Raw genomic sequence first — 18079 nt, forward strand, 5'->3', positions numbered from 1 at the left:
AAAGGCCTGATTTATACATCAATATAAAGTGGTCTGGAAATCAAAGTCACGTCTGAAGTGAAAAGCAGTCTCAAAATCCTGCTTCACAATGGATGGGGCACTTGGAAGCACTGACACATTGTGATGTGATTCATAAAGTCTGGGATATTCAATGATCTCATTTAAAGGGAAACTATATCTAACAGAAAGAAGAAAAAGAAAAGCAGGGAGGGAGTCTTTACCTGAATTCCTGAAGCTCCTTTGAGGAGATTTACTCTCTTCTGGTGTGTCCTCTCTCTCACCTCGTAGGATTGCCATGGTAACTTAGCCAGAAATGTGGGGTGAGCCCTTGGTATCGGTGCAGTACCTCGCTTCGGCTTAACTGTCTTGTTTTCGTCACGATTTCAGCAGCTTTCATATATGAGGCGGACCTCGCCTGATTAAAAAGGAGAGCTAGATTGTCTTCCAGAAAGGTCTTAACATGGCATCGTGCACAGATCAGACCAGCAGATTTTACAAGCCAGTTTTAAACGCTTTGACATGAGGCAGAACCCCCCCCCCCCCAACCCTTTTTCAAAAATTTTAAGATAGCTCACTGCTGGGCCTAAAACACCACTGAGATTCTAATAAAAGGCTCTGGTGCCGTATTAAAACCAGAAAGACTAGTAGAGTTTCATGTTCTTGTAGGTTCACTTACCATGCATTGGAAAAGCTGGCATATGGGCTGGCTCCTTTGGGAAGACATGAGACGTGACGAAATGTAATGAGGACTATAAGATGTAAATGAAGTAAAACAGCAGAGGAGAGAGGGATTGATATGTAGAAAGAACAAGAAATGCACAGATGGAACCTTTAAATGTTTTCACAGTCAGATCCAGGCGGTGATTTTGTCTGAACCCTGTACTTTGTCCTCAGTTAGCTTGCCCTTTTGCATTATTACATCCCTTAACCAACTAAATGAACCCTCTAGACCCTCATTCCAGTTGTTGCAACAGTTGTAATCAACTGTTACTGATTTTTTTCTTTCTAATCCTAGCCGGCAGTTATTCTGGCACTAGGTGCAGGCTAATCCCATGCCAGACATCACGGGTAGTTTTCCAGTGTGCCAGAGAGATTGAATAAGGTTTGATTTAGTCATTCCGGCACGTTCCTCAATGCTTGCTTCATCTGTGCCGAGAAACTCCAGGCGAGAGTCTCCCCACAAGAGCTGCAGTTTTTCAGTATAATGGCAGCTGGTGTTAACTTTTTTCTTGGCCAGTGCAACATGGACACACAAGCGCACGAAATAATCTGAGACCTGACATCATAGCTTAATGAATCCTGTTCCAGATTTGTTTTGAACTGATCATTTAATTATTGTGATTTACTAGCATCATTTTTTTTACACTGTCAGCTAGTGGGAAAGTCGAGATTTGGGTCAGCTGGCCTGCTTGGATTCAGTTTACATATTTTCTTGCGGTGTTATTTGGCACAGATTAGCCGTTTGTGAGATTTGTCACGCTCCGCACAGTCAAGACAATGGCAGAATTGTACAAATATTTACAATATTTAGCAATCACTGTTTGGAGTTTGGAATTACTACGCTGGCCCGGCTGGCTAAGTTTGGATTTCGGACACTTAAAAATGGGGGGAAATCAACTAATGTTTAATATCTAAACAAGGAAATGTGTTATCAGTAGACATGTATGAAGAACGTTCTATATGCTGCTTTTCTTCCAGTCTTTCCTGAGTCCCACAATTTGCTTTTTGTTTTGTCATATCTTTATTTTCATTGTCATTTGTTTTCCCCCAGTTTTTCCCTTGTTTCTGTCTCGTTACATCTTTCTCCATAGGTTGATTTTGCTTTCGCTCACTCTTCACCTACACATACACACATATAGTACATGCAGTGTGTAGGAAGCTTCTTATCAGTTTGGCCACTCTAGTAATCTGTAATGTGCTGCACTGTTTATATGGCCACGACACAAAGGGGTTATTTATTTCTCAGTTTCCTCGCTTTCCTTTTCTTCCGCTTCCTTAAAGTATTTCCCAGGCTGGTGAGGTTAAAAAGTGGCTGTGTGTGTTTGTGTGTGTGCGAGTGTGTAGCATACACATTCGCCGGAATCGGGTTCACAACCGGAGAAGGTAAAGGTCATGAGAACATTGGAGATTGTAGCTGGTGGTGAAAAGCAAGCAAAGTTAGTCCTTAAAAACTAAAAATTTGCATGTGAAGGTCGCTGAAATCATCTGATCTCATGTCATCATTCTTTCTGAATGACTGCTACTTCTACTGAGTGCATATGATTACTTTCAGATTTCTTACTCGTTTAAAATTTGTGTTTTTCAGAGTTAAAGCATTTTTCCCATCTGTGTGGGTTGTTCCTTGCAGAGCCTCTGTCAAATCCAATGACATGCTGAGTTCCAGCATAACCTGACTGCTGGAAAGGCACTGTTAATCTCACAAGCAGTAGCACGCACACTCTGGTCGTAGCTCCAAAACAGCCTCAACTGACATCAGCGAATTGATGCTTTGCTTTGATTAAAGAATAAAGCAAATCAAGTCCAAATTAAATAAAAGTGAAATGATGATTTCAAAACAAAAAGATAAATTAGCTTCGATAGTTAAAAACAAAACAACAAAGCGGAAAGCACAAGTTTTTTTTGTGCGTGTATATACGAGTATGCGCATGTCCGTATGTCATCCAGTATGTCTGTGTATGTGTATGTGACCTCATTTTCAGCAGGTGATCTCCCCTGTGATGTTCAGCATGTGGTTTCCTGGTCAGGGCTGTTGAAAAACACTCATCCAGACAGACACAGATGTGCTCTTCTGGGAAATGTACTATATGAAGAGATGGGAAATGGCTTGTTGGCATTGCTCTACAAAAGCAGTGAAGCGCTCTAGTACCACAGCCCAAATACACAAATCTGCTTAGTAAACTCGAGTTATAAAATTAGAGCTGCTGGCTTCAGGCAACTGAGAACATGATGATTTTATGACAGTCTCACTAATCCAAAACGCTGTCACTCCTAAGTGGACACTTTTTGTTAGGCTTAGACACCAAAATATTCTGAAGTTCATTCAGACCACTTTGAGGTGCATACAGTACAGTACAATATAAAACATTTCCTGTTTCCACTTTGAGGCGCTCTAAAAGTTTCTTACTACTATGTGTTTGACGCACGACTCTCATCAAACCTGTTAAGTTTTGTGCAGACTGGACAATATATCTTTGAATTACAGCAATTGCGTGCTTCATGACAAAGCATCGAAATTTAACACGCTGGTAGGGTAACGCCCTGTGATGAAAACTTAGTTTACAAAATAATGTAACACCAACTCCTTAAGGCTTTCCCGAATAAATTTTAGATGTCTCAGGTCAGTCAGGTGGATCCAGTACCCCAAACTGTTAAAAATGTAATTTGAATGTTGCCACCATATGACTCTGTGACTGTCGTTTAATATTGCCCTATCACGCTTGAGAAGTTTGGGTCATTGTTTGAGGCATAGTTGTGCGGTAGTTGCACCATCACCTGAAACCAAGAAGTTCTTGAGTTCAAATCCATCAGCTGGCAGGAGTCTTTTTTCTGTGCTGTCACAGCAACTCACACAAGCACATATGGGCATGCCTTTGAAGGTAACCGAAACTAAGTGAAAAACATATAGGTGGGGGAGGTTTCTTTTAACAGATGGAGTTAGTCTTTCTGAACCTACCAGAAAACCACTTAAGCAAACACAGTGTGTCTATCTGTCAGAGCAATCAGCCCTTTTGTTGTGAAGTCCAAAGTCAGAGATCCCACAGCTAAATTCTATTCAGCCTCTATAAGGAACACTTACACACATCCACACTGAGACTAATCACATTTGATAAACCAATAGCAATAGCTCCAGAGATACATTGTGACTCACTGAAGGCAGGAAGGTATTCAGCATAAGCTTCCTGTAACACCAAACCAGTCTCCCAGTCTCCTGCTGGTGTTGCGCTGAATCTAACCCCCATGGAAACCAGAGCCAGAACAAACCACAGCTTCCACTTGGAGCCCATTCCCCTTTTCCAGCCCAGTCTCAAAACACACTATAGTTTTTTATTTAGCTTGAAAAAGTGTGAGGAAGATGAAATTTATTGTCCGCTTGACGTCTTCCCTCACTCTTGCTCTTGCACAGCAGTAGCTGGTCTTTAATAAGGCCCGCGCCTGTTGAAACTCTCGCCCGTGACTTGCGCGTTTTGATTAATCTGTCAGTGTGATGAATTTACTTGGATCAATAGCTGAATGGAAAAAGAGAAGAGTTTTCAGCGCTCGCTGTCATCACATGCCACAATTTGCATTTAACAGGTGATAGTCGACAACAAATGCAGGGTTTTGCACAAAGACGCGAGCGAGACTGAAAAGTTGGTGAATCGTTTCATGCTGTTAACAGCTGGCCCCTCTTCTCATATGCTTTTTGTCTGGTACAGTATTTCTGCCTCTTTCGGCCTCTCTCTCTCCGAGTCACACGTCTCTCAGCTGCCGGCGTTGTTGACAGGATGTGTGTGACGAGGGATCAGGATGGTGTGTCTGCTATGTGAACTATTCTCATAACATCCATCAACACTCACTCGGAATTCGTCACCTGTTTGCTACTGGAGGCTCAGATACCATGAAGAAAATCCATTTTGGTTTTCGACTTGTGCCTGTAAACTGTTGGCATAAAGAGGTGGGCTTTATTTCTTAAAATTATTGTAGTAATAACTTTCTAAGGTCTGAACTCAGGGGAGGTTCTCTGGTTTTATAAATGTTATATGCTACCCCCAAGGGTTTCTTTTGTTGGACACCTTTTTGCAGAATATATTAGATTGATTACTGCCACAGTGTGTCTTTTGTCCCCTCTCCTTCCCCTCATCCCTAATCAGTCATCAGTGCTTGCTCATAGGGGGCCATCTGATTGTTGGGGTTGTCTTTAAATTAAAATGTAAAGCATCTAGTTGTTGTGATTTAAAAGATCAGCCCTACGACTGTGGGTGTTGCTTGCTTTATAGCCCAAAAATGAGAATTTATTTCTATGAAAAAACATGGAATAGATGTCATTTGAAATTTGATGCTACTCAATCATATTCTTTGTTGGATCAGTTTGTGATTTGATGTTTTGAATTTTCATACAGTGGTATCACTGGGTCAAGCTTTCATATTGCCAGGACGCTGGTTTTTGACCACATGCATACAAATCTAATGACCTGAACACCAACCTTAGCTGTAATAGCATAATAATTAAACAATATGTCAAACTAGAATGGTGATCATGTTATAAATGATCCCTGTTTAGCAGCGACATGCTAGTATTGCCTTTGTGAAGGTGCTAGCCTGCTGATGTTAGAATTTATTGTGTAGTACTGTTGTGTCACCTTAGAGCCTCTGGGTGAGTTAAAAGAGCTGATTATGGTTCTGACACTCTTAGATGCTGTTTTTTGCCAAAAAAATTTAAATCACACTTTGATTGTTTAGTTTAAAATACACTGTGGTGGTGTACAGAGGCAAGATTTGTGTCAAATTGTGTCATAATCCAAGAGTTCTGGTTTTATTTAGCTGGTGTTATTTCTGCAGACGTTTTTTGTAGCGACTGTTTCTCGAATGGAGAGTAGATCTAATGTGATTCTATGTGATTTTATTATATTAAGCATAAGCAAGTGTCTGCTGTAGTGAGATCTAGCTTCCACCAACTGCACCTTATCTCTAAGGCTAGGCATTATGTTCCGCATGAGGACCTGGAGCGGCTTATTCACGCTTTTGTGACCTCCAGGTTGGATTATTGTAACTCCTTGTACTATGGTCTTCCCTCTTCTCTTCTTCTTAGATTGCAAACTGTCCAAAATGCAGCAGCCCGCCTTTTGACTGGTACCAGGAAATTTTGCCATATTACTCCTGTCCTAGCTAGCCTGCATTGGCTGCCCATAAAGTACCGTATTCAATTTAAAATATTACTCCTTACTTTCAAAACTATTAATAAATTAGCGCCAAGTTATCTTAGTGAACTTCTCAAACCACATACTCCTGCTAGAACACTCAGATCTGCCACTCAACTACTTCTGACCCAACCCAGATCTCGACTGAAGTCCCGGGGTGACCGTGCGTTTGCTCTGGCTTCCCCGGTACTGTGGAATGCCCTTCCTCTCGACCTCCGCGCATCTGATTCCATTGCACTGTTCAAATCACGATTAAAAACCCACTTATTCAATCTTGCCTTTCCCTCTAGTTAATATTTCTTTTATGATTTTATATCATGCACTTTTATGCTCATTTAAATTCTTGTTTGCTCTGTACCTGTTGCTTCGTATCAGTGACAGTTATCTGCTTGCGTATTTAGTACTTGCTTTGGTCCTATTTCTATTTTTATTATCCTCCTCCTATTCTCTATCTTACTTGTTAAGCACCTTGGCATACCCTTGGTTTTTAAGTGTGCTTTATAAATAAAGTTTATTATTATATTACCCAAAACGATATTCTTTCCTTTTACCCGGCATTAGTGATATTTCTGATTCAGATGTATAAAGGAAATGTAACTAAGCAGGATGCTGCTGTTGAAAGCATCTCATTTTTCCTCGTTTGTGTATTTTATGTACCTTTCAGCAACTCGGTGAGGCATTTTTAATGAATCCTGACCACATTGTGTCCAAAAGGAGATTTCAAGATATGTGTGCAAGTTGGTAGTGCTGTGGTAATGAAGGAAATGTCTCCAGCAGTTCCAGCAGGGTGTGATTTGGATGTCAGGAAGTGGAGCTGAGCTTTGATGGGATATGGTCCAATTTAACCTTTTCAATGCATAGATGCATTGGACTACATGCAGAAGCAAATCTGTGAGCTGTGAGGGTTTTTTAAGGCCCTATTTTCAGTTAACTGAGCAGGCAGCATTTTTAAGTCCATCATAAATTTGGTCCTATACATGGATAAGTGCTGTTCTTCTTCTTCCTCCTCTTGCATTTACAGGTGAGAGGCCTCACAGTGCATATATGCTGCTCCTGGGATTTGATATGGACAACCCTAAGCCTCCTAAGAACTTCAGGAGCTGTTTATATAAAACACTCTTGCTGTTATATAGAGGAAGTGGAAGTGATGCATATAACAAGACTTGCACTATATAACCTAACAATGTAAACCCTGCCCATTTAAAGTGGTTCTCTATTTGATGGTGGCACAGCTTCAGAGCCTCAGATTTTCCTCTGATCTCGACAGTATCTCTTTCTGCTAGAATATTTTCGGTTGTAATCAGATTGAAAATGTTGAAATCTTATCAGAACGCTTTCATTTTTCTCTCTCTTTTTGTTTTTATGCAAGCATTAGTTTGATTCCATATCACAAGTTGTTGGCATATGCTGTGTTGTAAACCTATCAGAGTATTCATTCATGTGTGATCTCACTGGCCAGTGCCTCTGTGGAGGGGATGGCCTCACGCCTCATTAAGCCCAATGCTCTGTACCATATGGCAGTGAGGGCTTTTCTTCTTTCACCCCTTTTTTCTGTCTCTCTCCAATCTGACTGCTTTCTCTTTCTTGCATTCATCTCATCTGGTAGTGACTACTTTCTTTCACTTTTCTTTTCTGGCGTGGATACACTGGATCTAACCAAAAGGTGTTTTCACACAAACACGCACATCTTGCTGCCATGAACTGTTCTAGAGGTTACCCGAAAGAGGAGCATGCAAGAATGTGAATTCCTGAATTAGCCATCTGGGAGTTAAAACAGTCTTTAACCTGTCAGCTTCTCAGTCTAAGTTCAGTCTGAAGTCCAGTTTTGCTCATGTGAGAACAGCTCAGGTATATCTCTGGTGACTTCACAGTTAGTGAGTGGATGTCATGTGTACTGTCTCCTGCATGCTCTATCTTGGTCTCGGCCTAAATCAGCAAGGGTATTTTCCAGGGAAACGAGAACGAGATTAAAGCAGACTATCGATTGCTGTGTGCTACGTGTGATAAAGGGCAGCTTCTCTCACACTGTCAGCTGGTTGTTATGATGTTTTCCAATGTTTCAAATATTTCAACAATACTTGACTCGTCTTTCAAATGACAGAGGGGTTCTTGAACATATACCATTTTATCGTCTCTGCAATGGATGAAGGGGTATACATGACACAATGGTAAAATGTGAAGCTTATCTTTAGTGCAGAGGGTTTCTATCAGCAGTCTGAAACAGACAAGGTAGAGGCATTCAGCTTTAGCAAGAAAACAGTCGAGATAGCTCCCGTCGTCTGGTGAACAGGCCGATATCAAACATCTGCAGGCACTGGATCCTCCATACAGAACACAGAGAAAACTGCAGCCACACTCACACTCAGATGCACGATTTCTTTATCTCTCTTAGGACTATCTCCTTATTCCAGTTCTCCTGGGCAGCTCGTGCTTTGTGTTTCCTTTGTGCAATGTTTTTTGTCCATACTTTGTCTCTGAGCATCCATTTTGTTGCTGTCACATCTGTTATTGGTTGAATCTGCCTTTTCTCTACCCGACAGTGGAGTTTGAGAGGGAAAGGGAAAAAACCCAGCCACACACATATACAAAGTGACAGAAAAGGGCACAAACGCACGTGAGCAGCAGGTTCATTAGGTCACACTAATCTAATTTCATGACACACTGAGTAGAGTTGGTGTAAATTAGCATGCTTCCTGTGTATCTTTATGTCATATTTGCTTTGGGAGGGGGTTCTGCAGTTTGGAACAGCAGGTGGTCAATAAGTTAGGGGAGAAGGGCAGTATGAGTGCTTGTTTCCCAGTATATCAGTTTCTGTCGGCTTTACAGAGGGATAGATTTTAGATTGAAGTCCCAGTTGGGTGTGACCATGATTTTTCTCTCTGAGGGCTTTGTTTGTGTCATATATGGATGATTTAATTTGTGTAATCCAGTTTGCCTTGTTGTCTTTTTCGCATTAGTTGGGCAGTTTGTTGTCTGCGTATATGTTATAGTGTACATATGTAGATATTTGTTGTCCTCTTCTACTTCCTTCTCACCTCAGGAGCTCAAATATGGAGAGATGCTCAGAGTAGCAGAGAGGGGGAATATTAGTATTCCAGATATAGTGCTTTGAAAAACCAACATTACACAACGTGGCTGGTTTTGCTTAGTCTATGTGATAGCACGGACATCTCACTCATCAGTAAAATGGGTTTTATATCCAGCATGGTCCACATCACGTCTGTCATGCATGCACCTTATATCGTCTTTTCATCCGATTTCAGTTTTTATAAGAATGGCTCTCACCATGAGATGACTATTAAAGGTTTGAGCGGCATCAAAAAGAGTGGGAAAAAGTTTCCACTCCCCTATAGTGGAATCTTTTACAGGAGATCTTTTACTATTTCTCACCTGCCCACACTAACCTCCGTTACTGGCTTTTTCTCCCTCTTTTTCAACTCCTGTCTGGTGTTCCTGAACTATACAGAAATGAGGTACTTTATATGCACATACTCTGTGCTGCTTTTGTATAGCTGTAATTAGATAAAGAGCTAATAATTATTTTTTAAGTGAAAAATGCATGTGCAAAAAAAAAGAAAAAAGAAAAGGAGCATATGATGAAACCATAAAGCATGGGCTCTAAGGATAGAAACCACAGTGAGTGGAAGAGTTATTTCCACTGTCAGCCTCTGTACATGTGAACATGCATAGTGTTTGTGGTTGCTGGCTGCGGTCTGTCAGACTGGGCTGGAAGCACTACACGAGTGGAAATAGCTTTACTGTTTGTATGGGCAACTGCTGTGATCTGTTTGGATTAACTGTGCAAATCTTCAATTGCGAGCGCGAATGGACAGGAATGAGTGAAAGAGTGATGACGACTAATGGTTCAATGAGGAATGATCAGAAAGGTTGGAAGAGAAAATCAGTAAACACGAGGAAATTTGATTTATGGAGTTTGATGATTAATTTTCCTCCATCAGCAGAAGACGTCCCATCTTCAGAGTTCAGAGTTGGTGATGTTTTTCTGCACTGCAGCCTAGTGCACTCTGTGAACCCGTCAATGTAGGACAAGCAGAACCTCAATTCAAATCGCAGCCTTAAGATGAGGAATAATGTTCCCTATCGTTTTTCCTTTTAAATGAAAAAAGTACTGAGGCATGAATTAAACTGTTTCAAAGGCAACAGTGTGCTTATGGCAGACTTTAATGTCCCCTCTCTAAATGTATCCCTCATGGATGGTGGTCTTATAGTTTTAGACCAAATCAGTGTTGTTGTGAATAAGCCCTCGATGGAATATTAAAAAAAAAAGCTTCAAATATCAACATTTACAAAATATCTTTAACCCCCACAAGACTTCTGAGCTCTTGTTTGGGATGTTTCTCCTAGCTATTTGTGATTAGTTGGGACTGATAAGTATATATATGTACACTAAGCTTCCTCTTTGAACTTTGTTACTTAGTTATTACATACTTTTAACAAATATAAAACATACGTGCAGATATAAACTCATTGTGCCATATGTATGGGTTTATTGTACAGCATAACTACGGTGCAAACTAACGAACTGCAAACTAAAGACAGCAACAGCAAATAGAAAAAAGTACAACAGAAGTGAAATCAAACACAAAAGAAATAGAAAAAAGAAAAGACTGGAAGTAGAAAAAAACAAAATCTCTCAAAACACAACAGAAGTGTTTTTGGGCCGTCAACAACCAGATGGAACAGCTGTGTGATAGAAACCAAGTCATGTGAAGGATTCGTTGAGACACGCTTTGTCTAAAAACTTTAAACATCTTCTTCTGCAGGCTGCATTTCAAAATTCAACCCACATTTTAGCTGCTTCGGGGTGGTCTATTGTTCCTTCATCTCTCCTGTCACTTTGCCTGTCAGTATTCCCATGTTGCAATTTATTAAAAGTCTAGCAATTACAAAGTCCACGACAGAAGTTAGATGATGCATAAGGTGTTAGTGTTGGAATCGCGTAAGGACTCCGAGATGAATCTTTTTGACAAGAAACAGTAGTCGGTGTGTGATGTTTTAACCTCGAGTACATTTACAGGCGTTTGGCTTAGGCGATAGGTGCTGGCTGAGCTTAGGTAAATCCTCTGCTTTGGCCCAGGTTTTGTCTCGCTGCTGTAAGTGATTTCACTTTTAAAGCAAGGATGTGTTAGATTTAATGTCAATTTACAATAACCAACATTTCTGCTGCATGTAGACAAAATACAGTTTTGTGGTTTTGGATTAGATTTACTCTGGCCTAACACACCCTGGTATGTGTTGTACAGTTTAGGAGGTTCTTGGAAAAAAACACCCCCTTTTTTCAAATAACATGTCCGTCATATGGAATTTAGCAGTAAAAGTGCCTCTGGATGATGTTTTCAAGCCAAACTGTACTATCTAAAAAAACTGGTAGATGAGGTGTGTATTACTGTAAACCAGGGATGTCAAACATTAGGCCTGGGGGTCAAATTCGGCCTGACAGACTCTGGCACACCAGACTGCTTTGGAAAATGTGAAGGAGTGCATAAAGACTTTGAACACTCCCACCCGTTACTACGCCAGGGTAATTAAGTAATGGATAAACAATTAAATGACAGAAAAGTTAGAATTTTTACACAATATGCTAAAGAAATTTCTGTTTCATGATCAAAGGAACTGACAAAAGGAAAAGTAACAAGGAGTCGCACCGGCCGACTTTAGATGTCGACATCTGGTGTCTTAGCTGCTGTCACTCAGCGCAGCGTAATGTTTTCACATCACGGCTCAGCAGAGCGGGACTGTTGTGGCAGGCAGGAACAGTTGGATGGTTGGAAGATGAAATGAGATATAGCTTTATTCAATCCGATATCCCACTCATTCATTTTCACACAGAAAGGAAGAAAAATGGCTTTGGTTTGTAGCCATGAAAGAGCCAGATGTCAGAAATAGTGTACATCTCTTTTGAAAAAAAAATGCAAAGAAATAGATTTTAAAGCCCTTTTTAAACATCATTCAGAGCAAATGAATGCAAGGACTGAATCATGGTCTGCAGGCGAGCCAGATATTTTAAATCATGTGGTTTGTAGAACATACAAGGTGTGAAAATAGAGAAAGTCTGCAGTTGTATTTGTATATGATTATAAAAAACTATTTCCAGTCTAGACTGGTAAAAGAGGGAGAGCGTTCCTGTTGGTGATGCAGTCTCTTTCTCTGTCCCCAGCAGTCAGGGACGCTGGTCTCTTGGCCGGCGTCCAGCTCTCTGTAGGGGAATATCAATTTAGAAAGCTGGAAGTGATTTCTGATGCTGTCAAGTGGTGTTCACATACACAAACTACATACAGACTCACACACTTTTATGTATACCCATGCATACACGCTTCCCTGCAGTCATGTGCATTCTGGTAAACATCCACACCGCTGGCAGGCTGTAAAGAGTATTTTGTGCCCTGCTCCAGGGGACGATTACAGAGGAGCTGCTTGATTGCAAGGACCTCAGAGTGCCAGATCTGCACCTCTAATACCGGATACAAGGGCTAATGCGAATCCATTGAAAGGATATTTTCTTCTCTCAAGGCTTTGTTTCTTATCTAAAGAACAGCTCTTTCAAGTCATACAGATCAAGAGTCCAAGATCACAGGAAGTGCAGTGCAGGTGATGTTTATTTTGGCGATAACACATAACACAATATAAACATTTCAGTGAAGCCTGCTGATAAAATGCAAAATTTGGCACCTTATCTTACAATATGATAATTTTATTTGTGTCTAATGTGCACATAAGGGAGTTAACGCATTTGGATTAGTGAGTGTAAAATCTTGAAGCTGAATAATAATCTAAATTAAAAGAGAAGATTCAAAATTTCAGCCTTTGTAGCCTTTTAATTGTCCTTTTCACCTTTTTATTGGTTTCCCTTGTTTGGATGCGGCAGCAAATGTCAAAGGTCCTTTTTTAAAGAGTAAATTTGCATTTGGAGGTTGAAAGGGTGGCACTGGTTCACTTGCTTTTCCCTTTTCCCTTTATCTAGCTCTTTAGCTTCAGGCACTCACAGCTGCTTGTTGTTGGTTTTGGAAAAGATTTGTGATTTTGATAAAAATGTGCCCCTTGACAGCATTAACCCAGCACACTAAAAAGTGATTCTTACTCAGTTCATTTTGATGTGAAGGCCAAGTTCCTTTACAAATGCTCATATATGACAAGTTTGGAGGGAGGCCTGGTGTGTCACGATATAGACACCCTATGTCAAAATGGAGCTGTTTTCCCTCTCTGACAATGAGGGTTGGTTATACGTCATTGTAGAACCCAATGTGGGCCTTGAATTGAATCATCATGAAGCAAATTAGGGAGTAACTGACATAATAGGTCACATCACAATTTCAGCTCAGCTGCCTTTGATGCTGATTGATGCTACATAAGACAGATGTAGTGTGAGCATGGCTGAGAGGTACAATGGCAAAGCCATTAAGTTAAAAAAAAAAAATCCAGTTTCCTAAGGAGCACTTTCACTGCACAACTCTAGTTGGTCCAAGCATACAAGAAAAGCTTCACAAAAGGTCTTTGTGGAACATTATTATAGTATTATATGAAATATACAACACATGTACTGTTTTTGTGTGAACACCTAATGAAAAGGTGGATGATTCATAGTAAAGAAATAAAAGGCTTTGAAAGGAACGCAACTCAGCAGATTTCAGACAAGGAGTGAGGATAAGGAAAAAAAAATCTGATGAAAAGGATGGCTGGTGTGAAAGCATGAATGCAGGATGCAGTAGAGGTGCTGATGGTTACCATGACAATGAGAGAAGTAGAAAGAGGACAGGGGAGGTGGGGCCAAAGCGATTCATCACCATTGCTCGTATCTGTGTGTGTGCGTGCGTGTTTGTGTGCATGCTTTCACCTCTATCTGTCTCAGTACCCTTGAAGGAGGCTATTTGTCTGTGGTCTACCTTCCTTGCAGACACGTTTAAGCACATATTTATCAAGAAGCAGAGCAGTGCAGTGGAGGATTGGATGTGGAGCAGACGGGTAGTGGATAGGGGAGCCATGCAGGGAAAGTGAAAGAAGACAAATATTTCAATCTCAGTCTTGTTCATGTTCAAGTCGACTGTCACTCACTTTATTATCTTTTCCACTGCACTTCTGAACTGAGAGTGGTATCCCAAAATGGCACAAGGATGCACTAGATGTTATCATTAGAGGATAATAGCTGCAGAGGACTTTGTCTTTGCAAATTTTAACAACTAGCTGAGAATGACTGTAGCATAGGCTCTCTTGTGCATGTACATGAATCTTCTGCCCGGTGATATTTTTCATCTCTGTCAAGGGGAGAGGGGGTCATGTTATTGTAACTGGGCACAGAGAGGAGCAGGCAGACGGACTTCGTACGAACACTCAGCCACGTGAAGGATGGTTGCCATTACTTCATACAGATAGCATGTGCAAGTGTGCATGTGTGTGTGGCTTTCAAAGGGTTGGAGCCATCGTTCAGCCGTAACCATGGTAACAGGACTCTCAGGACCACAGGGAAGAAAAAGAGAGGAGGTGGTAGAGGAAGGGGAGAAAGAGGGTGAGACAGAAGGAATTAGGCATGGGGGGGTACCCGTCTGTATCTTCTGATAAGCGGTGTCGAGCCAAAATGGGGGGGTCACTTCAGATGAGTTAGTGGTTCCTCATATCCTGGAATATGCAAAAACACGTACTTAAATCTTCACAGTTAACTCGAGCCGTTTCAGAAATAGCGAAGTCTTTTTTATTTAGCTTGTAGGAAACTACTTACGTAGGACTTTTCCTGTGTTTTGTGTGCGATTATGGGTAACATAATTTCACCGCACACTTGCTGGGCAGACTACGTGTGTCTATGAGTAAAACCCCAGCTTGCTTTCTCAGCACCTGAAGTGTGACATAATGTGAGGTTAATGATTCTCAGCCAGCTGTAAAGAAACAGCACGCGCTGGCGTTATTTACATCACCTTTAAATCGCTGTGGTCTGCTGCTGCTTTGAGGTAAACTGAGGTAATGAGTACTTTGCTTTCCACAACAATAAATAGTCCATGCATGCACCCCATTGACTGGTAGAGCAGCAGCAGCTCAGACCCAGTGGTTAGAATTAGAAAAATAAATTTGCTTTTTGGTCTTGCCTGCTTTTACTCATGGATTCTTTTCTTTTCTTGCTTATCTAAACTGACAGTCCAGGTTTACTGCAGCTTTTTAGGCTACTGCATCCACAATACTTCCCCTTCTGTCTTTTTCAATTCTGTAAAGAACTGATGAGGGACACACACAGGCACACACACGAAGTATACACAGCCTCCAACTGTGTTCCAACTGTGTGTCTAAATGGATTCCATTGTTTTCTTAATTGTCAAATTAAACATGTCACTCTATTTGAATGGGACATACATATGCCAGCTGCCAGCTCATCCATTGGAAAAAGGGGGGTTTAGCATTCATTCATTAAGATACAAGGCCCCTTCCCCCTAAAAAAACAACTTGAAGGTGCTTGAAAATTCCCCTTTTCTGTCTCACACACACATCTGTACATCCACATGCGCACACGGACGCACAATCAGGCGGGGATGAGGAAAAGTCAGCGTAATCTTTTGTCTATCTCTGAGCGAGGGTGGATGGACAACCCGCCTCATCTGGTAACAATCACCTCACAAGCTGCCTCCAGTATCTTGCCCGTGCGTGTGTGTGAGCATGTGTAGCACTTGCGAACATTTTAGGACATGCATGCATATGCGTGTCTGTATGTGTTTATATGTGTGTGCCTAATCCCAGAGTGCCACTAAAGAGCTTCATCCATCCCAGCCGTGTCTGAGAAATATGAAGGCGGAGCAAGGAGGGATAGGCTTTGAAAACGGAAACTGAAACATGGGATAGAGTGGACTCTTTCTGTTATCCCTTTTTTTTGTGGCTGATTGTTTCGTAGTGTTTTTTCATTTCCCATCCTCAGACCAGTCACACATCCACCATTTTACAAATTAGCTTGGCCTTTCTTGCAGCTGCTTCTCTTTCACAGTGGAGTGGATGTGAACCCCATGGAGCTGCCCACAGCTCCATACAAAGCACACCTATATTTCACGCTGCAGGAGCAATTCTGCTCCTTGTTCCATCGTGAATGCTGCAAAGTGTTTTGTAGAGGAAGGATCATTTAGCTTAATTAATGTCCCCCTGCTGCACAGCCCTGAAGACACATAATTAAAGCTTAGAATTCAGAGGCTTCTTTTAGTGGTTTAACATTCAAAAGAGCGAGGACTTGAACCTTGGCTTGAAATCCAATCAGTGGCTCATTCAGTACTTCTGAATGAAGGCATAGGTAGGGCCTACTGGGAGTATTTTGCAGGGCTTTAAGGAGACATTTTGGGTTTAAATAGACAAATAATCATATTATCTGGCAAAGAATTTGTCAGTGAGAAATCTGTATCCCTTGGTTAGATCTATATTTATTCCAAAAGCAAAACAGGTCCTCCTATTTTTGGAGGAACATTTTTCCTAACCACCTTCTTTCTTTCTTTCTTTCTTTTTTTTTTTACATCATCTGTTTTGGTTTCAGGCATGGCTTGAATACAAACCAGCCTGTGCACTGTGTAATAAAGTGATTTGGCTCCTTCTTCCCTCTGCCATTTCATCTCTGTGATTTAGAGAACTCCACTCAAGTCTTCATTTTCACAAGGTCAAATTTGATGAATAAGACTTCGTCTGGCACAGCTTTTTGGGCATCTGAGAGTGCATGCATGTGAGCTTTTCGTCTCTCCCTCTCACTCTTTTGACTTAACATCACTGGGGCATGACATACACCAGAGACCATTTGGCTGAAATCCTAAATGAGACCCACTGAGTCACCAGTGTTACAGATAAAATTATGCCTCTGCATGAGGAGTTAAAAATAAAAGTAAAAGAAGATGCCGAATAAACGGGCAAGCATGCAGGTGGAGGAGCAAACAGGCTCATATTCAGCTATACACACAATTTCATGGCCTTTCCGTCTCATTATATGAGGTTAACACCATGCTGGTGGTCTGCATGGAGTTAGCGTGGTGAGTGTTCCATTAATTCAACTCTGCTGCACATTGCCCACTCCGATACACACACACACACACACACACACACACACACACACACACACACACACACACACACACACACACACACACACACACACACACACACACACATTGGACATCGCGCAGAAATCTACAGCCAAGATAGAGGAGAGCTGTGGCAATTATACACCTAATAAATCAGTCATTCACTCATTTTGTATGTGTGCTCTCACTGTGCACCCTCTCCCCAAGCTGGTCACTGCTGACTTGTACACACACATTTACACATATACAGAAACACATAAGCACACAGTCTCACAAATGTAGAGGCTTGTATAATCACGCTCATTCAGAGATCACCTTGGCTGGAGTGTATGGGCGTAAAACAAAACACACACTTATTTCATGTCTGACTGCAAACTTATGAAGTGACTTACAGTAAGTATGACACTGAAATTCCACAGCTCATGCTTCTGGTTCGTCCCCAGCCCAAGGCAGACTCGTCTGGATTCCACTGTTGGGTGGAACAATGGAAGACTACTGTAGGTATCACAGTCCTGAATCAGAGATGTAAACACACTCTCTGGTTAAGCCATCAGTCGCTCGCTTCTCCTTTTTGGAAACCACAGAAGAAGAGATGTTGGGTTCTGCCTGTGTGCTACACTCAGCAGTGGGTTGGGCTCAGCTGGGCAGAACAGGATGGATATGTCAGATATTGTAGGTTTCTCAGGCGTGAGAGACAAAGGCACATTTACTTCTTAACATCTGCGACAGAATTACAGCTGGCAGTTCCATTTGTGGGGCGTAACCACAACTGCCACACAAATTCATATTCATATTAGAAGAACAAGGTTATTTTGCAGTGAAAAGAAATATGTGAAGGAATCCACAGCATTTATTATCTGAAATAGATAATTCAGCATCCTGGCTGTTTGGTTAACAGCTTTAAATATATTAGCCAAAGATTAAATTGTATATTTTCTCAGTTCAAGCCTTCTCCTGAAAGCTCTACTTTAAAGAGCTTATTGCCCTAAAATAAGTTCAGCTCCTTCTGCGTGCACAAGGTAACTGGTTGATTTTTAATATTCAAATTACACTTTTACATCTATTGATTATTTGTGCACAACCTGAACTCATTTTTGCTGGGTGAGAGGTAGCTGTGGTTCAGGAGGTAAAGCACGT

The 18079-nt window shown here is 41.2% G+C and overlaps 1 protein-coding gene across 1 annotated transcript in view; it reads left to right on the forward strand.

Annotated features, from left to right (window-relative positions):
• The window catches only part of dchs1b (dachsous cadherin-related 1b), an 85491-nt gene that overhangs the window by 17264 nt on the left and 50148 nt on the right, over positions 1-18079 (forward strand). The window lies entirely within an intron of this gene.

This window comes from Astatotilapia calliptera, chromosome 10 (assembly GCF_900246225.1).
Source record: "Astatotilapia calliptera chromosome 10, fAstCal1.2, whole genome shotgun sequence".
NCBI classification, from domain to species: Eukaryota; Metazoa; Chordata; class Actinopteri; order Cichliformes; family Cichlidae; genus Astatotilapia; species Astatotilapia calliptera.